Raw genomic sequence first — 27765 nt, forward strand, 5'->3', positions numbered from 1 at the left:
CAGCCTGTAGCTTGATTCATGATCTGCACCTGCTCTTTGCAATGCCATTTTCTTTGCCCTATACACCTTGAACCTATTAACCTTACAACCATATATTCTTCTCAGCTCATCGATAATGAAATCAACATTTATGTCTAGGTGATCTAGAAAGGTTTGTTCATACTTCACAGCTATAAACTCAGCAGTACATTCAGGATTGTCCAGCTCTCGTGAACATGTATGCACATTGTGCAGTCTCTTCAATAGGTAAACACTATTAAATCTGGTCCTGCCAGCATGTAGAAACCAAGGACATTTGTAGTATGCACAACCAATAGTAATTCGAGCCCTTTCAAACTTATGCCTATACACCTTAAATTTGTTTTCAACAGAATGCTGCCTGATTGCCCATGCAAGCTCTCTAAAATTTCAAAAATACATCCCTATTATGAAAGTCACATGATCCCAACTTGGAATGTACAAGTTCTCTTTAATAATAGCCTCCATTTTAGCCAAAACACCATCACCTTCATCATCATAAACAAGGCCACAATCATCATCACCACTTTCATAATCAGATAGGATATAATCTCCATCACTACCATCAGAAACAACAGAAGCCATTTCAGGCTCCAACACAGTCTTTGTAGATGGCTTAATGACATTAGGAGTACCGAATGGATGCTCTGGATCTTCATCACTGTCAATCAAACTGAAAACATTGTCGTCTGAGTCATATTCAGCACCCACTGCTGCTTTGGAGTTGGGTATGTTACCATGGTCAGATGAATTATTGAAAGGATTGGAAGCAAAAGTAGGTTGGGATTCAGGATTTTGAGTTTGCAGGAAAGAAACTATATCATTTTGGTCAAGAGATGTAAAGGCAGCTTCAGATGTTTTGTCTGTCTCTTCGTGAGGGGATGGACAATCATTCAAGAAAGGAGATAGGTTTGGAGATTGGGCAAAGTTTTGTGGGAGCTGCTGAGATGGACTTTCTGGAGTGTAACATGAAGTATTGTCCATGAAATCTTCAAATAGGTCAGAGTTTGCATCAAATTTGTTCTGAATCTTGGTTATAGAAGGAGGTGGTGATTTTTGTGAATTGGATTGAGATTGAATGGAATCGGGTGCAACCAAAGATTTCATGATATTGGTGGTGACAGTGATTGGAATTGTAGCTTCTAATTCAGGCAAGAGTGTTTCATTTGAAAACTCAGTTGGGTTTGTCGACACATGCAGGGGTAATGGAATTGGATCATTGAGGTTTAAGGTTGCTGGATTGTTGGTGTCTGGATCTCTAGATGAGTTTAGTTTAGAAGGTTCAAATAACACTCTCTTTGCTGTAGAGTCATGGTTTTGGGGTATCTTATCAAGGTATAACTGCATGTAGTAGATTAGATGATGGTTGTGCTCTTTTAGTTGTGAGATGAGGTCTGTATCAGTGTCAATCTGTGCTTCCTTACAGTCCCACGACTGCCAAATACTCATATTAAACCTCTCATCAAACAACATCTTCCTTCCATACACTCTCACCATAACTTTGTTGATCACAGACACCCTACTGAATTTGTCTCGATCAACAATACCAAGGTTATGTGTCTTATCCTTGTAACTTACAAGCATAATGGTATCATCATCTCCATCCATTATTCCTGTAATGACAGTACCTACTTTATAATGCAGAGATTTTTTTCATGAAATAAATATAAATCTCAATCAACATAAAAACTTAAAACCTATAGCACACACAATTCATTAAATCAAAGCATTTACCCAGACCATTAAACAAACAAACCCTTGTTAATTTCATCGATTACACACATCAGCCTAACAAACTATCAACAACCATCTCAACGCTCTCCAAATAAGCTATAATCAATGACCAACAAACCAAATATCCAATAGCAAAAGAATTGAGCCATAACCATCTGTAATACAATCAAATCTATAATCATAACTCTATAGATTCAAATCACAAAACATAATTACTGGAATCGAAATGCAGATCAATATAACTACCAAAAATTAAATGAAGAAGTATTCTCACTCACTTAAGCTTCTTCAAGAACGTGTGATTGGTTCAGCTCTCAAACCTCTGTTTCCTCAGTGCATTTTCTAAATAACACAATGTAATAACTTTATCTCCTTAATATATATGACTGTCGTGGGTGACAATGGATGCTTTTCCCGCCATTTGCTCTTCTTCGTCTTCGATTTCCCTCCAATTTCCAATACTTGAGCATCTTGTATAAGCAAGCTCACTGCCATGATGAAGGAAGAGTGAAGTCACAGAGATTGAAATGACAGCTCGTATTCGAATTTTCAAAGTACAAGATTTTAAAATATTTCTTCATTTGTTTCCATTTTTACCCCTCCACCGTAACAGATAACAGTTATTTTAACGGCAATGGGTGTGCGGCACACATGGTCGAAACTTGTGGATGCGCGGCGCAAATGGTCGAAACATGTGGGGGCTGACGCTAAATAACCCCCGTTCTAATAAAGAACGATCATTGTATGTGTAATTATTTTATGACGGTGATTAAAAGCCATCATTATATATAACTTTTAATTTTAATAATTAACATGACTGTAATTGTTTAGAACTGTCATGTTTAATCTCATCCCCTTTCTATTACAACACTTTCCCAAAACTTCAAACATTCCCTCGCTCCCTTTCTCAATACACAAAACTTTTGGATTCCTCTCTCACTTCATGCAATTTTATTAGCCAAAATCTTTACCTTTCTATCACACGAAACCCTAATATCCAATTTCATGTCACACGAAACCCTAACTTCCAATTTAAATGGCCACAAAACTCCAACACCCTCTCACGGTGCCATTCACGGATTATTGCGGCATTTGGTATGATTTACATCGCTGTTTTAGATCTCATTTTTCTTGCGTTCATTTCATTGTCGTGAGCCTTAATCCTTTTGTGCAATAATTTCTTCAATGGTTTTGATTACTTGTTTTGGTTGCTCTATTTAATTTTTTTTCCCTTATATTGCTGATTAAGGGAATCTTTTGTGCTGTGGCAATAGAAAATGATTATGTTCTCTCTTGCCATGGTTTTTGTTTTGCAATTTTTCGACTTATCCCACTTTACAGGTTTGATAGCCACCTCAGTTTTTTTTTACATTATTTTTAGTTTGAGTTAGTTCACATAGTTTTCGGGAAGAATTTCTTCAGTAGTTTTAATTTCAATGGGGACGGTGAGTATTGTGAAAATATTGTTGTCTTTTTCCAGTTAGATCTTAAACACATAAATTGTTGCGACGTGGTGAAAAAATATGGGATTTATATTGTTTACAACCAAGCTTCTAAGAAATCAACTGAAGATGCAGCGCAAGTTTCAGCTGATCTTTATCAAAGTTATCAATGTATGTTCTTGGATTTGACCTTTATCATATAAGTTTTAACTGTCCCTCCTCCTATTTTGGGCTTTTTAATTTTTCCAAATCATTGAAAGCTCTGCACTAATTTTTTTATTTATTATTAATATCAAAATTTAGAAAGGAAAATGATAATAAGGCTTATTTATTTTGTTTTTGCTTGATAACTTTGCTTGTTCCCATTTGAGGTTGCTTTGATAATTTCCCATGGTTGTTGAATCATCTATTGATTTTGTTCATAGTTAAAAAAAAAAAATCAATTTACCGTTATTTTTCATCAAACTAAAACAGCAATGGACGATTCCAAAGGTTGTTTTTCTATAGCTTTGCTGTCAAAATATCCGCTAGAAGTTTACAAGGACTGCTTTTCTGCTTTTCTGCACCAAAACAGCCCTTGGTAATTTGCGGGGCTGTTTTCACCACAGAAAAGCAGAAAAACAGCCTCTGCAAATTTCTATTGGCTGTTTTCACTGTAAGACAGTAGCAAAACAACAGCTGGAAATCTGCAAGTGCTATTTGGTTACTGTTCTTCAATCAAAACGGCTCCCGGAAACTTTTTTGGTTTATTTTGCATTAAAAATATTTTTGAAGATTGTTGAGGAAGGAGGGGAATGGGAGCAGTAGTTTTTTACAAGGCTTGATGATGATTTTGATAAATTTGACAAGTTTTATAGGAATAAAGTGAAAGAAAATTATGCTTAGGTTGAATGTTTGAGTGAGCAAATGGATGCTTTGATTGCTTTTAAGATAAAAACTGAGAAATTGGAAGGAGTTATTTACGACTCTATACAATTTAAGCCTAAAGAACAAAAGCATGAAAGCAAGTTGATTTTTAAACTTGCTGTTGATTATTTCTTTCCTTGTTTTTATTTCTAGGTAGTTTGAAAGCAATTCATTTTCTTAACTTAGCTTTCGAACAACTTCCTTTCTTCATTTTAGTTCATTCAAAATTATTAGTTCTATCAGTAATATGACTTTGTTAATGCAGATTATGTAGGAGACAATAAAGCAACTGCATATTTTGACTCCAATGGTTTCCTCATCTTTGTTGATAAGTTAAATGATTTGACAAAATACTAGCTGATTAGGTGACCTTTGCAGTTTGTGCTTTAATTACCTGTATGGCATTACAACTATACTACTCACCATTCATATCTATAAAGATCATATATTTATATTTCTTGCTTTAGAACATGAGTTCTAAAAATATTTTTAGATAAACACTCATATCAGGGTACCAATAGAGTCTTCTAATTGTTTAGCTTATAGTGTATACGTATTAATGCTCTTAGACGACTAAATTGGAATACTATATTAAATTAATATAGTACAAGCATAGGAATGTGCATATGTAATAGATTATACTCTTTCAAAATTTCAGTTTAGTAGATGGAGGTTATTTGCAGGATCTTTCTAATCATATATTCTTTCAAAATTTTGTAGGTCAAGAATTTACAATTAAGTTTGGTGACAGTCATTAAATTGATAGGCCATATGAAGAGGTTAAATTCCTACACCTTAAAATTTTATTATGTAATAACCGTCATAAAATATAAGTATACTTACTATAAAATATGACAGTTGTGAATAAAACCGTCATTAAAAATTAATGGAAAAGTGCAATAGATAACCGTTATTAAAAGAATCGTCATTAAATGTGCCTTTTTAATGATGGTTTTTAGGAAAAAAATCATGATTAAAATTTTAGTATATATCATAAATAACGAATGTTTAGCAAAATAACCATCATTATATGTATACATTTAATGACGGTTTTTGAACCGTTATAAAAAGTATGCCTTTTTTAATGTCACTTTTAATGCCACTGCCTAAGATGATGGTTTTAAAATCGTCATCTTATGTCATTTAAAACCGTCATTAAAGACCAATTCTATAGTAGTGAATGCTTCAAGTTGTGAAGATATGCTTGTCTGATTTAGGAACAAAAGTGAAATCAAATGAGAACTTTGTGGGTCATTATGCAGATTGCATTCAGTTGAGGGGTACATTTAAAAACTTTTGCTGACATGGCCTGGGTTGTTAAAAGGTAGTTATATGGTTTCTGGAAGATGAGGCTAAGGGCTCTGCTTGTTCATTAGGGCCATGAGTCTGCTCTAGAAGAAGAAGATCTTGATAGAGCTATAAGTTCCAAACCTGATGAAAAGAAAAAACAGATCCAGAACAAAGCCCACAGTACCTTGATTTTGAGCCTTAGTGACTCAATCTTAAGGGAAATCTCTGAAGAAAAAACACCTTTGGGGATATGGAATAAGGTGGAGGCATTGTGTATGAAGAACTTAGCCCACAGGCTTTCTTGAAGAAAAAGCTCTATGCGTTTTCGATGAAAGAGGGTGTGTCTATCTAAGATCACATTGATACCTTCAACAAGATCATTCTTTATCATGATGGGTTGAGAATGTGAAGATTCGAGGTGAAGACAAAGCATTCTTCTTGCTAAGTTCACTGCCACAATCCTATGAAGATTTCTTAGATACAATGTTGTATCTAAGAACAACATTGACCTTTGAAAATGCTAAGGCATCACTGAGCTCAAAGGAGATTCAGAGAAATAATGGGCATGAAGTGAGTAATGGGGAAGGGCTGATTGCCCATGGAAGTATGCTTTAAGCCAAAACAAGTAAATTGTTGTGTCTTTTTTTTTTTTTTTTTTTTTGCATTTGTTTATCATCACATTTATATTTCTCCAGAAGTTGCAATCACTATACTATTTATAATTGCTCAACTCACGCTTCTGCAACATCCTATTTAAGGATAATAATTTTTTCTTTAGGACTTAACTTTTTTTAAGGAGAAATATAACTAGTATAAAAAAAGAAATATTTTTCCTATAAGAAATAATCACTATATATAGAGAGGTTGGATTCACTTGTTTGTATAATACAACAATCAGTTCTCTTTATGTAGACAGTTTCTAGTTGAGAGAAATAGTAGGTCTATTGAGAAATTGGGTGTTTTTGGGGTTTGGGAGAAAAATACTAGAGTGATTATAATAATTTTTCACATAGTAAACTTTTCTCTTGTTGTCTTTGGTAGCCGTAATTTTTTTTTTCAGTAATTCAGTTTTCCACGTAAATTATTGTGTTGCGTGATTGGTTTTATTCTTTATCTATTTTCTGTTTATTATTTATTTGATATTTTTACTTACAAGGTCTTAGGGTGGGATTAAAATTTCTTAATACAAAGTCAATTATTCAATACAAAAGGTTAAGTCTCCACTTCAGAAGGGCAGCTAAGGGTGCGTTTGGGATTGAGGTGCTGTAGCTTTTAAGCTACAACTGCTGTGAAAAAAAAGCTGTAATTATGAAACAAAAGTTAATAATATATAATAAATATAAATTTTAAATAATAATTTTGATAAAATTATTAAAGATATAATAAATTTTATATTATACAAGTGAAAAATCATATCAACATAGCTTAAAAGTTACAGCAGTTAGTATTTACCAAACATTTTAGTGCTGTAATTTTTAAGCTACAACTGCCCAACTTCAATTTCAAACGCACCCTAAGTGGAAGGAAAACAGCTTATCATGGAAAGAAGACAAACTTTTCGGTCCCTCCATGGTTTCGCCGTGCAACTTGAAGGCAAGAAGATTTAACCTCCCTGATTTCTATTTTCTAAGTTGAATAGGCCCACGATCAATGTATACAAAAAGCAAAACTCAGTGAAATTTTTAAGTTGAATCAGTCCATGATCAACGGGTACAAAACGTAAAACTTACGAAAATCAAACTCGTCCTCACTCCCAAGTATATTATTTTATTTTATAAAGGTTTTATGATATTTTGTCAAACACAGATGTCCAACGGCCCTGTCAAGCCAGCTCATCAGAAGTAGGTATGTGAGTAGAGATGTTAAGAATATTCGCTCGGCCTAGGCTTGCATGGGACCCCGCTGAATACCCGGCCCAAGGATGAGGCTGAGGGACCGAGCTTTACTTGATAAGTCCTAGGTCTGGAAACCAAAGACTTCCTCGAACTCCCCTCGCCATCATTGTCAACTCTCTAATTCAATCAACTTGGACTCATTCCCCAATATATTATGCCTAAAAACTAGCAAAATTTTCTTCAACTAGAGCATGGAAACCACCTATGAAATTAGCATTCACTGAAACAAAATTCTGAGTGAATCCCAACTGAGAACAAATAAGGAAATCGTTCCATAGTTCTCATAGTTAACGAGTAAATTCTCCAAGTTTTATATGATGGGGGTGCATGAAAAACGTTAAAAATTATAATAAGGATAAAATGGGTGTTAGATAAGGTATATTCAGAAAGAATAATTATTTTAAAATTTACATTGGGGTTAAGTGAGAAATGTAGGTTGGTGGGGTTAAATATCATTACTCGCCCAAGTATTGGCTAGCAGCCCAGCACAACTCATTTCACATTGTCTTTTGAAATTTTGGTTCTTGTTTTTATTAAAAAAAAAAAAAAGTGATGTTACTGGCACCCCTCTATTTCTCTTATAAAACACCTCTTATTTTGTTTTTACAAATTTATTGAGTAATTATTATTTGGTCTTCATATTTTAATTTAACTGTTCTTTTAGTCTCTATATTTAAAAAATACCTCAAGGCATCCTTACTATTAAATATATTACTCTCATATTTTGTTTTTACAAATTTATTGAGTAATTATTATTTGGTCCTCATATTTTAATTTAACTATTCTTTTAGTCCTTATATTTAAAAAATACCTCAAGGCATCCTTACTTTTTTCTTTTCTTTTACAATAATTTTCTTACAACAATATTTTTTAGGATGTTAATGATAATTTATCAAATTAGCCTTACAAGTAATATAAAAATTTACTGAAATATTTATATTACTATTTTATTTTTATGATTAATTTGGTAAATTAATTTTCTATAAAATAATTATTAGTAAGATTGTTGGAAGGATATTAAACATTGTTTTAAGTTGGTCAATATAAATTTATTTATAAATAATTATTAGCAAGATTGTTGCACAGATACAAAAAATACTAGTTCTTTTCATGTTGCTATTTATTGGTTACTTTGCTAATAATTAATTTTTGGTTAATTTACTAAAATTAACTATTGTAAAGATAAATTAATTAATGTCAAGAATATTATTGTAAGGATAATACTATAAAAGTTAAGAAAAATTAAGGTTAAGAATGTAACATATTTAACTTGATGGATGTTTTCAGGTATTTTTTAAAATATAAGGGTTAAATAGACATTTAAGTCAAAACATAGAAACTAAACGAGCATTTATCTGTTTCATACATCAATCTACTACTTTTATATTAATTTACTTATTTTACATTTTATTTATATTACCTTTCATTTATATTACCTTTCATTTATAAGTCTTCTATTTTATTCACATAAATTATATTTTATTTTACACATAATGTTGATTCTCAAGTTTAATGTTACATTTATAAGTTTTTATTTTATTTATCAGTGATATACTAATTTATCACTCCTATATTAATTTATTTATTTTATATTTTATTTATTAATCTTATATTCTATATACATAATTTATATTATATTTTACAATTAATATTAATTTATAAATTTTATATTTTATTCTCTCTAGAAAAACTATATAATGAATACAATAAACGATTTAGATATCAGAGTCAAGATATTGTCGACTGTTTTCGTAGTCGATATGAATTGTGTAGAAATGATAGTTCCAAAAAAGTTATGTTTAAGAAGTACAATTGTTATTTCTCCAGCCCGATCCAAAATAATTAATGATGGGCAGTGGAGTCGTTTTCCAAAGTTATTGTCCACCTAACAAATTTTGGTGTTAATCCAACAAATTCTTTCAAATTTTGTCATATTTACTCTCTCGAGCCGTTCACATGGGCCTTATCATATTTTTTATTGGGAGAGTTATGGGACCAATGTCCTTTATGTGATCCAATCCCATTTACTGTCATCGCTCGGCCGCAGAAATTCAGAAGCAATTAATAATTTTCCTGTCCGACCCGAAATTAATAAAGATGTCTTGCCTGTAATATGCATTTTCGTGGTATGTAATTGTTTTGTTTATTAATTATTATAATGATTCTATAAGTATCTATGTTATTGTAGAAAAATAATCTATTGAACATCTCTCTCCATTATATTGTGACTATATGGACATATGATATAATTTTATAATAAAATATGAATGGTATTAAAATGATAGATTAACTAGATAACGACATATTATTACAAGGTGAACAGCATCACTTAATAGATTGTTATATTACAACATACAAGTTTATAATGTAGTTTTGCAGTATGTTAAATAAAGAGACAACTACTAACTACTTTGTGCTGACATCACCGAAACATTTATTTTATAATTAAGTTCCTTCCAAACCAGAGTATAATAAATGACTGGATAAAAATTTTCTTGATTTCATTCTCATTAATTTTGTAGGCCATCCTCAGTTTGAGAAGGACTTATAAAGAGCCTAGGACGGGTGAAAATGGTAGCTGAATTGATAATTATAAGCGTACGTGAAGAACAATCATTTCTTTAATTGTGTTCTTGAAAATTAAGAAGCATAATGTGGAGGCTTAGGATTGGAGATCATAGGACGAAAAATGATCCATATATATTCAGCACAAACAACCATGTCGGTAGGCAAATTTGGGAATTTGATCCTGATGCAGACTCCCCTGAGGAGCTAGCTGAGGTTGAGGCGGCTCGTTTGAATTACTTCAATAACCGCTTCAATGTTAAAAATTCTTCTGACCTCATCTGGCAAATTCAGGTAATTTGTGTAATGCACGAACACTAACATGTTTTTTCCAATTCGATTAACAGAACATACGTAATTTGTTTGCTAATTAATTGCAGTTTTTAAGAGAGAAGAAATTCAAACAAACAATTCCGCAGGTCAAAGTTGATGACCATGGAGAAGAGATACACTTTGAACTGCCACAGCCGCATTGCGGAAGGCAGTCCACATATTTTCAGCCTTGCAATCTAGCCATGGCCACTGGCCTGCTGATAATTCTGGCCCCTTGTTTTATAACACCCCATTTGTAATTATCTTTAATTCATAATTCTCACAAATTTACAATCAAAGTACTATTTTATTCATTCAACTATTAGTCTAGATTTTAAATTTTTGAAAATGTGCAGGTTATTTGTTTATACGTTACAGGGTATCTTAACAGTGTACTCTCTAGTGAACACCGCAAAGAAATGCTTCGTTACACATACAATCATCAGGTACTTAAAAATTAAATCGCCGATTGTTGTACCAGGTTTAAATTCTCATGCACATTGAATAATTTTGAATTGCAATATTATGTGCATTATATAAACAGAATGAAGATGGGGGATGGGGATTACACGTTGAGGGGCACAGCACAATGTTTGGTACTGTTTTTAACTACATTTGCATGCGTTTACTGGGAGAAGGACCCGACGGTGGCGAGAACAACGCTTGTGCAAGAGCTCGAAAATGGATTCTTGATCGCGGTGGAGCAATGGGCGTAACATCATGGGGAAAGACTTGGCTTTCAGTATGATCCATCATTCTTCTTGTTAAATCTTTCACACAAATTTAACAAATTTGTTAAATCTAGTGAAATCTTGATTATTAGCAGCAATATTTTGGTAATGAATTGATTTTTTTTTTTATTTGGTCTAATAGATTCTTGGTGTTTATGATTGGTCTGGATGTAACCCAATGCCTCCAGAATTTTGGAAATTTCCTTCCTTTCTACCTATCAGTCCAGGTTAGCTCATAGAACATGCAAAATCATTATAAACATCATTGATTATTGCTGTCAATTAAATTATCGGGATTCCACTTTTGGACGAATATACGTTGAGTATATACTGAACAACAAATTATCAATTGTCTACCCAAAATTGTTTACCCCCGAAGTTTGTGCGAAGTTTACAAATTGTATTAATTTTTCACATTTCTATTAACATTGTTAAAAGTGTCTCAATAAAATGACCATTTTGCTCTTGAAGTATAGTTTAATAATGGGTGAAAATTTGAATTTTTTTAGCAATCATTGAGTGAAAAAAATGATAGTTATTGGGTAAAAAATTGATTTTTTTTTTTGACAAATGACAACATATTGAATGTTCAAATTATTTTTGCAACGTCATCAAAAGTTAATCTCCATTAATGACAAGGAGGAAACGGGGATGTAATTTGTAAAAAAGGATGGATTGCTGCACAGATTAAAAATTTTAGGGTATTTTTAAAGATTGAGAAAACATCAGGTGACCGTTAATAATTTTTCTATTGGAAAATGATTATTATATCATTGAATGAGCAAGGGTAAATAAGTAATTACATACTCATGACAGTAATTCGGGGGCTAACTTTAATTATAAGCAGAATGAATAGTAATTATTGGTTAAACACAAGTCCCATTTTAATTTCAAATTGAAAATTGATGCTGCAATCTCTCTTTTTAAGTTCTAAAATATGCTGTGATTTCAGTTCTTTTTCTGTATTTTCGTTTCAACATTACAGGAAAATTGCTTTGCTACTGTCGGTTGACATACCTGCCCATGTCATATTTGTATGGAAAAAGATTTGTCGGTCCAATCACATCACTTATTTTACAATTAAGAGAAGAGATTTACACTCAACCTTACAGTGAGATTAATTGGAGTAAAATGCGACACTTCTGTGCAAAGGTTCTTTCGTTAAATTGATTTCTCCTTGTTTTAATTGTTTTTTGTTTGTTGGGAATTTGTGCGTCAAAGTTAACCTGCTAAAGCATTCGATAAATATTTTGTAGCTTGACTTCGTTAGTCTAGCTGTCAAATAGACATCCCTTTCCTTAAATGTTCGAATTTTTATTATTATATATTCCATAACAACGGTAAATTAGAAGCCACATAATCAAAATATCAGAGCCTTAGTCGTTCGAATGGAAGCTCATGCATTGAAAGACTTTATTGATTGATGGAATGATTAAGATTTTATTTATTTATTTATTTATTATTTTTTGCAGGAGGATATCTTCTTTCCTCATACTACCGTTCAAAACTTGCTTTGGGATACTCTGTCTAACGTAGTTGAGCCCGTTCTTAATCATTTTCCCCTTAACAAATTGCGACAGAAGTCTCTAGAAATAGCAATCAATCTCATTCATTATGAAGACGAGGCAAGTCGGTACATGACTATTGGATGCGTTGAAAAGGTGATTGAATTAGAGTAGTAAGATTAGATGGCAATATGCTTATCATAAGCTATGCATTTATATTTTCGAGACTCATATATGTTAATTGATACATGCTTGATCGGACAGCCGTTGAATATGCTCTGTTGCTGGGTCGAAGATCCTAACAGTGATTATTTTAAGAAGCATCTTGCAAGGCTCGGCGAGTACTTATGGGTTGGAGAAGATGGAATGAGAGTGCAGGTTTGTACAATTTCGTCCTGCATTAATTGTATTACAAGCTCACAAACTTTTAAAATTTTTCTTAAGAGTATATTTTAAAATCTTGTAGGAAAAATGTGTTACCTTGGCTGATAATATTCCGGCAATCCTCAACTTATGAGTTAACACATTTACAATTGGGACACACTATTATTCCACGTGACAAAGTCTAAGATAAAAAAGACACCCCACACATGGTAATGTGGATTAGCGTGTATGTGACAGAGGCAAAAAAATATTACTTCAGCTAAGAATAGTTCTTAAAATAAGAATAGCCAACTCAAGAACTAATTTTTGGATATGAGTTAAATCCATAGACTTTTACAATCTAATCATTATAACCATAGATGTGAAATAGTATTGATAATGTACATTTCAATACAATTAATTTGATGTAATCAAATATTTTTTTTCCTCTTTTTAAAACTTATGATGCAATGTACGATATGTGAAAATGGTCAATTTATAATTACTTTCTCGTCCCGTTTTTAAAATCAAGATTTAGAATAGAAGACAATAATTAATAAATTATAAGTATACAATATTAATATATGTATATTGTGGACAGTTGCATCCAGCCGTTGGATCCACTTGGATTGATGGCGTCCATTGGGATCCAACGGCTGGGTGCAACTGTGGTATGGTACCATAATTTTTCTCGTATATTGTACAGATGTATACTATATATATATAGGGTAAAAGCTCATTTAGTCCCTATATTTTAAGATTAGTGTCCGTTTAGTCGCTGTATTTTTAAAAATACCTTGAAACATTTCTGCCATAAAAATATTGATACCCATACCGTTACTTTTTATTTCTCTTGGCTTACTTTTACAATATTACCCTTTTATAATAATTTTTTTGTCTGAACATTAATAAAAAGAAAATAATTAAATTACCAATTTCACCCTAGAAAATAAAAAAATTATATTAATTTTTTTGCAAGCACCATTTGCATACTTGGTAGTTTGCATACAATTTTTGACAATTAAAAATTAATATAAATTTTTTTTATTTTTTAGGGTTAAATTGGTAATTTAATTATTTTCTTTTTATTAATGTCCAAACAAAAAAATTATTATAAAAGGGTAATATTGTAAAAGTAAGCCAAAAGAAATAAAAAGTAACAATTTAATTTTTGACAATTAAAAATTAATATAATTTTTTTTATTTTTTAGGGTTAAATTGGTAATTTAATTATTTTCTTTTTATTAATGTCCAAACAAAAAAATTATTGTAAAAGGGTAATATTGTAAAAGTAAGCCAAAAGAAATAAAAAGTAACGGTAGGGGTATCAATACTATAACGGTAGAGATGTTTCGCGGCATATTTAAAAATATAGGGATAAATGGATACTAATATTAAAATACAAGGACTAAATGAGCTTTTACCCTCTATATATATATAATATAATATGCGCTCAGATTTAGATGTTTGCATGATTTTTTGTGTAGATTCAAATTATAAAACTTTCTAAGACACAAAAATTCATGAGAACATTCTCACCTAAGCACAACTCTCTCTCTCTCTCTCTCTCTCTTCATATCTCTCTCTCTCAATGCGTATACACGCACACATATAGATATCTAACGAATTTTTTTATAAAGAATCCCTGACTATAAAGTAAGGGACAAGTTAAAGATTAAAAAAACAGATATTTCAATACAATATATTTTATTTTTTAATGTATTGAAAGTTATATATATATATATATATATATATATATTTTAACCTATAGCTTACCATATTAAAGTAAGGAAACTTTTAGTAAAAGGAGACTATAAAAGGAGATTCTACATATAGGTACCTAATATCTAGCTTAACCCTGCATTTTAAAATTGAAAATTAGTTATTGTTAACAACATATGCAGAGTTTCGGTAGTCAAACATGGGACTGTGCTCTTGCCATCCAAGCTTTACTTGCTTGCAATCTCACTGACGAAATTGGTCCAATACTTATGAAAGCACATGACTTCCTTAAAGCATCTCAGGTTAATTTTTCCCATTTTTGTTTTGTAAATTTTATTTCTAGCACACAAGCACAGTTTTCTTTTTCATGATCAGACACATATATACGCATACAATTTGGCAGGTCACTGATAATCCTCAAGGAGATTTTAGGAGCATGTTTCGTCACATTTCTAAAGGAGGATGGACATTTTCTAATAAAGATCATGGATGGCAAGTTTCTGATTGTACTGCAGAAGCCTTACTGGTAATTAGAGATGATTGAAATGGGCATTTTTGGGTAAACAAGGCAATCAAAATGGTAATTATTTTTCCATGTAGTTTTACACATAAATTCGTACTATCTTTCGTATACCATATATGCAGTGTTGTCTACACTTCTCAATGATGCGACCAGAAATTGTTGGAGAAAAAATGGAACCTGAAAGATTTTATGATGCTGTTAATTGCATACTTTCTTTGCAGGTAAGGAGCGAACAGTTTTTATTTGCAACCTTATTATTTGCATATATCGTTTGTAAATTGTACACATTTGACGAAAATATTAATCTTCGAATATCAATTACATATATGAAATAAGATTTTGTCTTGATTTAAACTCTCTTAAATTTTTGAAGATTTTGTATGCAGTGGTGAAACATGATTTACTTCGACGGGCCCATGATGGAGAAAATGTAAACTTATATTGAGTGTGACAGTATATCAATACAATCAAGAAGGCCAGTAGCGGGGGTCATAGTGCGGAAATCATAGATATAGCAGGCTGTAATAAACTTATGTAAAACTAAAATATCTAGACGTTAAAGTTGCATAAACACAGTAAAATTTCAATAGAAATATTTCAATACAGAATTCTAGACTTTTGTTAAGGTCCAGAAAAATTATTAAACTATATAGTTTAATTGTATAATGATATTATACCAAGTCATATAGTTTAATAGGTTTGCCAAACTTTAATATAGTCCAGGAACTTCAATTAGATCAGTATTCAAATTTCAATTGATATGTTTTACTCCCTGTACTTGTTTTATTCTTAACCTAGGATGACCGAAGCGACAATTCGCTTGTACATAGTTCCCCCTTGCCTGCATGGCACATGTTCATTACTAATAGCATATAATTAAGATTTAAATTCTTATATTCTTGTCTTATGTTTTTACTTATTAACCCCAAAATATTCACTATTTTTTGCCTAGAGAAAGTTATATTTTGAGATAATTTTAGTCATGTGAATGTATACTTCTCTACTAAAATTAATTATAACTTATCTATTATTAGGTATTTATGACATAAATTTATTCGATGAATGTACATGCAAATAATGGTATAAAAGAGGCTCCAACTAAATATGTGTATTTAGTTTAGTACTTTTCTATATATATATATGGTTCCCTGGCTCATTAGTCCAAAATTTTTTTATGCAGAGTGAAACTGGTGGAGTACCAGCCTGGGAGCCAACAGGAGCACCATCATGGTTAGAGGTAAAAACTTTTAACATATAAAACTTTTATTTAGTCATTAATAATCAGCTTCATTTGACTAACCACTTGAGTTCAAATCTTAAGAGACGGGGTGTTAAAGAATTCGATTTAAGCTTTCCTAGTTTCTACATTTAAAAAAAAAACCATTAATATGTATATTGGTTGAAATAATTTTTTCTTTCGTTCATTGTTCAGTTGCTGAATCCTATAGAATTCCTTGACAAAGTCATCATTGAACATGAGTAAGATTTTCCGAATTTTTGTTTGATCTTACACAAATATTCTTGCTATAAATTCTGGTTTATACTTGTTAGAAATTGTGAATTGTGTTGAATCCAGTAAAGTTGAGTGCACTGCATCAGCATTGAAAGCAATGACTTTGTTTAAGGAATTATATCCAAAACACAGGACAAAAGAGGTTAAAAACTTCATCCGAAATGCTGCGAAATTCATTGAAGACATACAAAAACCTGACGGTTCTTGGTACGTTTTCAATAAAAAAAAATCATGATTGTTTTAAGATGTGTGCCCTTTTATTTTTTTTTAATTTGTTTTTAATGGGTTGATAACAATTCAATTTTCTCCTAAGTATATACTTGAGTTGGGCCAGGTTGGGCTTGACCTAGCCTCAGCTCAAGCCCATGTTTTTAATTAAAATCCATATCCTTAAAAGTTTGTCCAAAATTGGATAAGTCTGGTCTTTTTTAAATAATATTTTATTTTTAGACTTTTATTTTTAGTATTTTATATTATTATTTTGATTAACTAAAATAATTCATTTATTTATTTTTTTAAAGTTTAGGGTTCGGCCAAGCCTAGGTTTTTGTTGTACGACTAGGTCCAAGCCCGATACTAACAAACCATGAAAACCGAGACATAAGATCGAATCTTTTCATTTGGAGCATGGTCAAAGTTTTGTGTGTCAGAATAGGTTAATTAAGATGGACTGGGCGATCATTTTTTCCCTATCTTTTTCTCTCCCACGTATGTGACCAAGAATTGCAAATCTTTTATTCACCCCGAAAAAATTTCCAATTAAAACCATTAGCAAATCATTTCATTAGATTACTTAATTTATCTATTTGTCACTTATTGTCTGTCAAATTTATACGAATGGTAGGTTATATTACACTGTATAAATGCTATTTTAAACTTGAAAAATTATTCGATTTTTACCAAGATTTTAAGCTGAGCCTAGAAAATTGTTTATAAAAAATTAATTATGTTTTGACAGGTATGGTAGCTGGGGAATCTGCTTCATGTACGGTACATGGTTTGCAACGTCAGGGCTAGTTGCCGCTAAAAAGACTTACAGTAATTGTTTAGCTATGCGCAAAGCAACAGATTTTTTACTCAAAATACAATGCGAAGATGGTGGTTGGGGAGAGAGTTACCGTTCCTGCCCAAACATGGTAATTTTATTTGGATTTGATTGATAATTATAAATGTATAAAAAAATTTAATTCTCTTAAACCTTATTGTTCTCATGAAATCATCGATATCTGGGATTTGCGATAATAAAATAAAAACCTACCAAATAGCTACTGGTAATATCAAATGAAGTTTTGGTTCTGCCATTAGATTATACTATGATTGAGTATGATTAATTTTGGTATTCGGATGTTTTATTAACAACTTAATTATCACAGATAATAGAATTAAGTGTAAAATTTCGACTTAACGTGTTTTTCAACTATTTAGAGTTCGTTAACTTCAAAGTTAAGTCCGAGTTTGACTAAAATCTAATTAGATATATATGAAAGTATAAATTAGAGTTATATATGTTTTGGTATAAATCAGAATTATATACTTTTTTTTAATCTCTAAATGAAATATCTGAAAAATATTGTTTTCACATATTTATCGTCATGAAAAATATAGGCAAGAAAAGATAAGGTCTTCTTAAGGTAAATATTATTAGAATATATGCTTTAAATCATTAAGAGTTTCAGAAGTAAATAAATTTGAAGAAACAAATGCGAATTGCCACCTAAACTTTCAGTAGGTTTTCTTGGAGTATAGTAACTAGTTTTCGGATTTCTTTTTATTATTTTTTCAGTTTTACATTTAGAAAATTAGTGATTTTTACAAAAATATTATCATTGTGTTTCCTAATGTAGAAATATGTACCTCTTGCTGGAAACCGATCGAATTTAGTACAAACTGCATGGGCTATGATGAGTTTAATCCATGCTGGACAGGTAATCAGGTGTTAATTACCATACAATGGTTTCTCTAAGAACTTGTACGATATATGAATTACATAATTCAGCTAAATAATAGAAAAGTAATTCCTTTCATTTTTTCTTTACATATATATATAAATTTTTTTCTTTTTGGGTTTAGATGGAAAAAGATCCTACTCCTCTTCACCGTGCTGCAAAACTGTTGATAAATTCGCAGCTGGAAGACGGCGATTTTCCCCAACAGGTAATTCTCTTCGATAATTATTACGAAAAAACTAGGAAGACAATAATTTAGGGTGGAGAACTATTTTAACATATAGTTTTGACATAGGATTTTCATACAAATTTATATTGACCTGATTAAATTTAATGGTGAAGATGTAAAATAAACAAGTAACATGACTGTTTCATCCACCTTCTTTAATTTTTACCAATGGATTTGATGAGACTAATGGATATATATTAGCATCAAAATTTTAAGTTCAAACAAATAGTCCAACCCATTATATCAATAAGTACTTAATAATATTTAATTAATTTATTCTTTTAAAACTAAATAGCAAGTCATACGGTGTCACCATCGTTAGAGGCTCCGATAGTGCTCCAGTGACAGCGAATGGTGAATTTATGAGATAAAAACCATACCATCGACTCATATTTTTGAGCTTTATGTGATGGTTGGATCCGTTTTTGAGATTTATCCGATAGGCATGGGAGAATATATATTTAATTCATCCCATAAACCTTTCAGCTTAGAGTAATAGGCTATAATGGAGTCCAAACCTTGGGATATAGAACTGATTATTTTTTGTAGTTCGAAAATACGCTGCCCGTTAATTTGAAAGAACCTTTCTTGAAGATCAACCCATAAATCATGAGTTGTCTCTGTATAAATAGTATCTCCTGCAAGTTCTGGAGTAATAGTATTCACAATTCAAGAGGCTATCATGTCATCATATTGTTTCCACAATTCAAAGTTTGAATCTAAAGCGGAAAGCTTTTTTATTACACCATTGATAAAACCAGATTTGTTTTTGACACTTAGTGCTTTAATCATGGCTCTACTCCACATGGTGTAATTTTCTCCATTTAATGGAAAGGAAACCAAAATGGTTCCAGGATTATCTGAAGGATGTAAGGTAAGAGCAGCATTTTTGCTGTCGTTTGTGGCATCCGATTTTTCAGTCATGATGACTGGTAGCCAAAGTTTGAAAAGAAGGGGAAATGAATAGCAATAAGACTTATTGCTCTGATACCATGATGAAAATGAAGGTTCGAAAATGCTATCACATGTTGTTCACTTTACATCATAAAATACAAAGAATTATATACAAAACTGTAGTTGACTTCTAAAGACTAATAAAGGAAAGCAACTAAATGCAAAGCTATAAAATCTCTAAATTAAAGAAATAGAAGTAGGAAAGTAAATAAAATCAGAGAACAGAATGTCCGGTAATTGAGAGGAAAATCTACAATGTATCAAGGTAATTAATTATATTCTTCAACAGTTTTTAAAAAGGAGCAATGTGGGAGGCATAGTCTCCACAGCGAGCGATAAACTAGGGCAGCCAACACTTGTTGTCGTGTGTCGCACCATTACCATTAGAGCCTGATGTTGTGTGCGGAATGTGGAATGAAGCACACTAAATAATTACAAGAAAAATAAAGGACACATAAATTTATGTGGTTCAGCAATTATGCCTACGTCCACGGAGTAAGAGACAAATAATTATATTATTAACAATTATTAGAGTATAAATTTGAGTAAAGAACCTCACTTTCCAAGAACCCAAATACACCCAATACTCTCACATACACTTGAAAGAAAAAAATCTCTCAATTACACACTCTCCAATTTCTCAATCTCTTAATAATTCTTCACTTAAATTACTAAGCTCAAATTTTGGGATGCAATTCAAGCTCTCATCACCTCTCTATTTATAGCCTAAATAATGGCCAATATTTAAGTCAGCAATCAATTTGCATGCTAGCGGTAGTAAGCTTGCATGCTAGTTGTAGCAAGCTTGCATATTAGCTGTGGCAAGCTTGTATGTTAGCCACAAGTTTGTTAAAAAGTTGGCTTTTGGTGCTGACTTTTCAATAATTCTTCACATAGGTAAAGATTTGACCAAATCTGAGCCGACTACCAACAAATCATCATCCACAAAGTGGCTGCATCTCTGTGACTGATTACGTACCCAAAATTTAGGACCAAGCCAACCGTAGTTCAAAATTCTCCAAACTTATTGCATTCGAAGAATTTTAATTAGTTTTAAGTAATGTTGAAACTTAACTCCAAAAATTACTTTTGTCAACATATCTGATGTATTATCTTTGGTATTGATCTTATTTAATAACACATTACCGTTCTTGATAATCTCTCACACATAATGATATTTTACATCTATGTGTTTTGTCGGAACATGATATGTTTGATTCTTCGCAAGGAATGTCACACTTTGATTATCACAGAAGACCGCAATATTCTCCTGGATTACTCCCAAATCGCCTAACAAGTCTTTCAACCAGATAGCTTCCTTTACAGCTTCAATTGCTGCCATGTACTTTGCTTTCGTAGTATGCAGAGCGATTGCCGATTGTAGAATTGACCTCCAACTAACAGGACCTCCACCCAATGTGAATATGTAGCTTGTTGATATTCACTTCTCTGAGTCTCCAGCAAAATCAGAGTCATAATACCCAATACATTGTTAACCACAATCCTTCTTGAATAATAACCCAACATCCACTATTCTATACAGATATAGGAGAATCCACTTCACCACAAGCCAATGATCTTTACCCAGATTATGCATATATAGACTAACCATACTCACGGCTTAAGATATGTTGGGCCTTGTGCAGACCATAGCATACATAAGACTACCCACAACATTAGCATATGGAACACGAGTTATGTAGTTGTGTTCCTCTTGAGAAGAAGGACATGAAGAAGAGTTTAATTTGAAGTGATGAGTTAGAGGAGTACATAGTGGTTGACTTTTGTTATCCATACCGAACCTTTCTAGCACCTTCTTCAAATAAGATGTTTAAGTCAACCATAGGCTCCCAATCTTCTTTTTGTTAATCTCCATTCCAAGTATTTTATGTGCATCACAGAGGTCTTTTATCTCGAACTCATAAGCCAACTACTTCTTTAGTCTTTCCATCTCAGCTTTATTCTTCAAAGTTATAAGCATATCGTCGACATAGAGTAACAAATAAATGAAAACTCCATCTTGTAATCTTCTGAAGTAAACACAATGATGGTGTTCGATTCTGGTGAATTTCTACCCTTGTATGAATTGATCAAATCTCTTATACCACTGCCTTGGTGATTGTTTCAGTCCGTATAAAGATTTAATCAATCTGTACACATGATTCTCCTTTCTAACAACTTTGAAACTACAAGGCTGAGTCATGTAGATTTCATCCTCCAAATCTCCATGTAAAATCCCCATCTTAATATCCAATTGAGTCAACTTTAACTCATATTCAGCTACTAAGGCAAGTATGATACAAATGGAAATATATTTTACGACTGGAGAAAAAACTTCATTGTAGTCAATACCTTCTTTCTAAGCAAAACCTTTTGCAACAAGCCTTACCTTATATCGAAGAGTTGATTGATTTAGAGATCCTTGTTTCTTGGTGCAGACCTATTTATTGCCAATACCCCTTTTCCCCTTTGGTAACTTCACAAGTTCCCAAGTTTGGTTTGATGAAGAGATTTCATCTCTTCCTCTGTGGCTAACTTCCGTTGATCAGTTTCACTGCTGCTTAATGCTTCACCAAAAGTGTTGGGGATGTCATCATCAATAACTAGAAATATATAGGCCACCACCATGTCTTTAACAAGCCATTCGGCTTTCTTTATTTCTCTTTTTGGTTTGCTTTTTGCTGTAGTATCATTTTCATCTTTTACACCTTCAATTGTTTCTTCTTGTTGTGGGACATCAGCAGAAACTTCTTCTTCTTCAACTCGTGGGGTCTTCTCTAAAGTTGAGCTCTTCTCTGATATAAAACTAATTGGTACATATGGAGTTGCATTAAACTCCACCCACTGCAATATCTCATTGGTCTTGTTCTCCACCTCTTGAGAACTTGAAGCCTTCAGCATAGAAGCTTCATCAAAAGTGACATATCTGCTATATACAAACTTTTTATCTTCAAGATCCCGAAGCTTGAAACTTTTAACTCCACCTTTGAATTCCACAAAGATAGATTTTCTTGCACGAGAATCGAGCGTATCATTCTTTACATAATGATAAGCTGGATACCCAAACACACAAATGGAGTTATAGTCTTGTGCATGTTTTCCAGACCATATTTCCATAGGAGTTTTACCTCCAATTGCAGCAGAAGGCAACCGGTTTATCAAGTGACTTGCATAGCTCACAGCCTCAGCCCAAAACTTTTTATCTAAACTAACATTAGATAACATACACCTTATCTTTTCCAACAAAGTTCGATTTATACGCTCAGCCACACCGTTCTATTGCGGAGTATGTCTCACCGTGAAATGTCCTTTTATACCTTCACTCTAGTATTCTTGCAAGAATTGATCAGAAATATATTCACTCCCATTACCAAATAGTAATACTTTAATCTTTATACTAGTTTGAGTCTCCACTAGTTTCTTCCACATCACAAAAATCTCTAGAACCTCATCATTTGCTTGCATGATGTACACCCACACACGTATAGAGAAATTATCAACAAATGTAACAAAATAATGGCTTCCACCAATTGATGTAGTCTTGGTTAGTCCCCACACATCACTGTGAACATATTCAAGGATCTCACGAGTATCGTGATTAGCCATACTAAATTTGACCCTTGTTTTCTTGCTTGCTACACAATGCTCACAGAACTTTAATTTACAAGTTTTGGTACCTTCGAAGAGTCGATGCCTCATCAAAGTTTTTAAAGACTTCTCTCCAGCATGTCCCAGTCGTACATGCTATCGGTTGTACCTCTCTTTACAGATTGTGATGCCGAACCCCTTGCAGAATCACCATAGCCCCATACTTGAACTTCATTGTGCCATTTTCAATAATAGCCCCGTAGCCTTTACCTTCTAGAGCACTTGCAAAATTTAAATGTTTCTTTAAAGCTGAAATTGTTCATATCCCACATTGTGCGACAAGGTTGATCATTGGCCATCACAACTGCACCGGATTCTAAATTACAAAAATCTGTAAATCATTCCTTAATGGGACACAAATGATAGGTTGCTTCAGTATCAAGTATCCACTCGCTCAAACTAGCCATGTATGCTGTAGGAGTAACACTTAGTGAATAATCAGAGTTTTCATCTTTACGTCACATGTTTGCTGTTGCTGGTTTCTTCCAATTTTTCTTTTGAGCCTTTGAACAATCTTTCCTCTAATGGCCCTTTTCATGACAAAAGGCACGCTCATCTCGAGCTATAGTTCTGCTTCTCGATTTAGATCGAGAATTCTTTCCGCCACGTTTCGTTTTTTTCTTCATCGTCCTTTCTCCGGCAAACAAAACTTTATACAATGCTCTTGCGGAATGTTTATCATTATTTTAAATTTTCAAATTGGTCAATGCTATGCAAACATCTTTAAAGATGATCACGCTTTTTCCATATATCAAAATAGTCACAAAATGGCTATATTCCTCTGGCAGTAAGTGTAACAGAATCATAACCTTGACTTCATCCTTAATATTTTCATCATAATTCTTCAAATCAGCAAGTAACTTTCCAAATCTTGAGACATGATCATGCATTGACACCCTGAGCTTCTTTCGAAAGCCATATACTTGGTTCATTACATGATGATGATTTTCAAGACTTTTCAGCAAATACTTCTCCTCCAATGTACGCCACAAAGTCATCGCTTACTTTTCATCTTTCACCAAGTATTTCACCTCATTGGTCAAACAAGATCTAATCTAACCACATGCTTTCTTGTTCATACAATCCCAAGTTTCTTCACCATACAAGTGTCTTTTATTTTTCAGAACGACATCGAGATCGATTTGAATATGGGCATCCATAACTTCACGCCTCCACATGCCGAAGTTGATTTTTCAATCAAAATTTTCAACATCGATCTTTTGGCCTCCTATAATATGTGCTGAATGACGATTTGACAAATCTCGTCTCTTACGTGAAGTGTCTCTTTAAATAGTCTAAACAGATCCCTTCTTAATTCTGGAAGTTTCATCTTCTACCATTTTCTCAACGAACTATTTCCACTTGAAAAACAACTTCTATGATGTTAATTTCGCATGACTAAATGCACCAGGAAAATTTTCAGGAGAATGGAGGGGTCACAATGGTCCTACTTAAAACTGAGACTCCTTAGACTCTTATCGTCTTGTTGACAAAACTTTTCTAGACATGTATAAATACACACTACTTACAATAGACTGTCTCCCAAGTACAAATGGCCGTCTCTACCGTATTTGTGAATAGTACCGTACGTGAATAGTAGCGTATACGAGAATAGTACCGTATACGTGAATAATATTGTCTACTCCAAGTACGAATCGTCGGCTCTGATACCACTTGTTATGTGTAGAATGCAAAATGAACAGCACTAAATAATTACAAGAAAAATAAAGGACATAAATTTATGCAGTTCGGCATTTATGCCTACGTCTATGGGAGTAAGAGAAAAATAATTGTATTATTAATAATTATTAGAGTACAAATTTGAGTAAAGAAACCTCACTGTCCCAAAATCCAAATATATAAAGTACTCTGACACGCACTTGAAAGAAAAAATCTCTCAATTACACACTCTCCAATTGCTCAATCTCTTAACAATTCTTCATTTAAATTATTAAGCTCAAATTTTGCAATGCAATTCAAGCTCTCATCACCTCTCTATTTATAGCCTAAATAATGGCCAATATTCAAGTCAACAATCAATTTGCATGCTAGCTATAGCAAGCTTGCATGCTAGCTATAGCAAGCTTGCATATTAGTTGTGGCAAGCTTGCATGCCAGCCACACATTTGTTGAAAAGTTGGCTTTTGGTACTGACTTTTCAACACCTAAGTGTATAAAATGATGGTAGCTCAACACCGTAATTTACCTTGTAGATCTCAGGAAATAGAGTTTAGTGGTATATTGCATGTCATCGCTTTATTTGATAACAGAATTAAAAATAGTAAACATATAAGATAGAAAAAATAATATGTGTGTGTGTGTGTGTGTATTAAAGTATTTTTAAAATTATGAAATGATTATGTAATTTTGTGTGTGTGTGTGTATTAAAGTATTTTTAAAATTATGAAATGATTATGTAATTTTGAGTTATTAGTCCACCGGTACTTTTAAATTTTGATAAGTACTTTTAGGTGGTGTTTGGTTTGGAGAAGAAAATGGGGGAGAAGAAAAGAATTTAAATTTTATTTTTATTTCCATTGTTTGGTTTGAAAAAATATATAAGAATTTAATTTTTATTAGAATTTAATATCCATCATAATGTAGAATTTGAATTCCACACCAAGTAGTGAAGAATTTAAATTCCTCTTATGTTGGAAACCAAAGTTTCTAAAATTACCCTTCAACTTTTTAACTTGTTTAATGCCATTAATAATTATTATTTATAATTTTAATTTATTGATTTAATATTATAAATAATTATATATTAATTAAATTTATTAAATGATTTAAGAAACTTAACAAAATAAATAAACTTATTTATTTATTTAATATGAAAATATAAAAATACAAATCAACTGTCATCGGACCTTCACCGGACGCCACTGGACCGCCATTTTATTTATATATATGTGTGTGTGTGTGTTATTACTAATATAAATAGTTTAATATTTAAGGTATAGGATTGTCTAAAGAAAAAAAATTGTAATTCCTTTTCTTATTAAATTTTATATCAAACCAAAAAATGAAATATAATTTGATTACTTTTCTCCACTCTTTTCCTCTCCATTACACTCTTTTCGTCTCCTCCCTTTTTTTCAAACCAAACATGTCCTTAAGGTTGGTTGCTAAACACTCACCATAAATATTTTGGGCGCTTCCAAACAAGCTCGTATATGCTGTTATTTCTAAGCATATCATGCTACAAGTTATGAACGACAAAATTTTATGTACTCCCCACGTTGTTAACTTTTTCGGATAACTTAATTGAGTCAAGGGTAGCTCAAAGAATGAATCTAAACTACGAACTTTGCGACAAAAATATTTTTTTATAATCTGAAACAGCAAATTTTGCCTTTCTATCTCCTTTCTCCCTCTTTCTCTCTTTTTACTTCTCGGTTTCTTCCTCACCATCGAAAAGCATAGATAGTTGACTTTAATTGAATATTTGTTTTCACACATATTCCTGTCTTTTTTGTGATATCAATAATTTTCTTCAACCTTAGAGTTTGTGCATTGAGAATGGGAAGAACATAGAGATGGGGAGACACGGAGAGGGGGAAAAAATTAGGAGATTATATTTTAATAATAAATTTAAGGGTATTTTTATCATCTTATTAAGCTTAGATGTATGAAGGCTAAATAAATACATTCATCAATTAAACATGGTTGATCATCTCAGAAAATAGAAAAATTAATAGAGTAGAGATGGATTAATGACTTATCGAAATCTGGCACTGACTTAATGATAGTCAATATTGAGTGTGCAGTTAAATTTATTCAAAAAAAAAAACAATTTTTATTAGATTTTTTAATAATATTATAATAATACCATAATTTTAATAGGTTGGCTAGGTTAGAAGCCCAACCCAAACTATAAAGACAATATTAATAAAATAATACCATATGTCACTTTTTGATTTGTATATTCACGATATACATTTTGTATCGAAGCCAATCTTGCATACATATACATGTACATGTGCATGTATCTTAAAGTACTGGAAAGTTAAAAGAAAATATATAAACTGTGCAATTTATACACTTTAAGTTTTAATCCTCTTAAACCCTATGATTTTAAAACTTTCTTCAATTTTTTCTGCACTTTCAAGTGCTGGACTAAAAAACTACCAATAATATATATGTATATAAAATTCAACCAAAAGTGTTCATATGTCAGTAAAAAATGGTGGACAATAAGATAGTTAATTTTGGATTACATCTCGTGAATTGACTCTCTACTCTTCAGTTTTTGAAAATTAATTACTCTACCACCGTATTGTTAGTTTTTTTCTATAATATAACTAAGTAATGAACAGTATAACAAAAATATTTATAATTTCAAAGGAATAATTTTTTCCCTATTATCTCCTTTCTCTTTCTATCTCTTTAACTTACCTTCTCATTATGTCCCTCACCATCGAAAAGCATTGATTTTGACTTTGACTGATTCAAAAGAGAAAGTAAGGACC

General features: G+C 32.0%; 1 pseudogene; it reads left to right on the forward strand.

The window, feature by feature from the left end:
* The window catches only part of LOC18045728, a 98375-nt pseudogene that overhangs the window by 68803 nt on the left and 1807 nt on the right, over positions 1–27765 (forward strand).

The sequence above is a fragment of the Citrus clementina genome, unplaced genomic scaffold, assembly GCF_000493195.1.
Source record: "Citrus clementina cultivar Clemenules unplaced genomic scaffold, Citrus_clementina_v1.0 scaffold_4, whole genome shotgun sequence".
Lineage (NCBI taxonomy): Eukaryota > Viridiplantae > Streptophyta > Magnoliopsida > Sapindales > Rutaceae > Citrus > Citrus x clementina.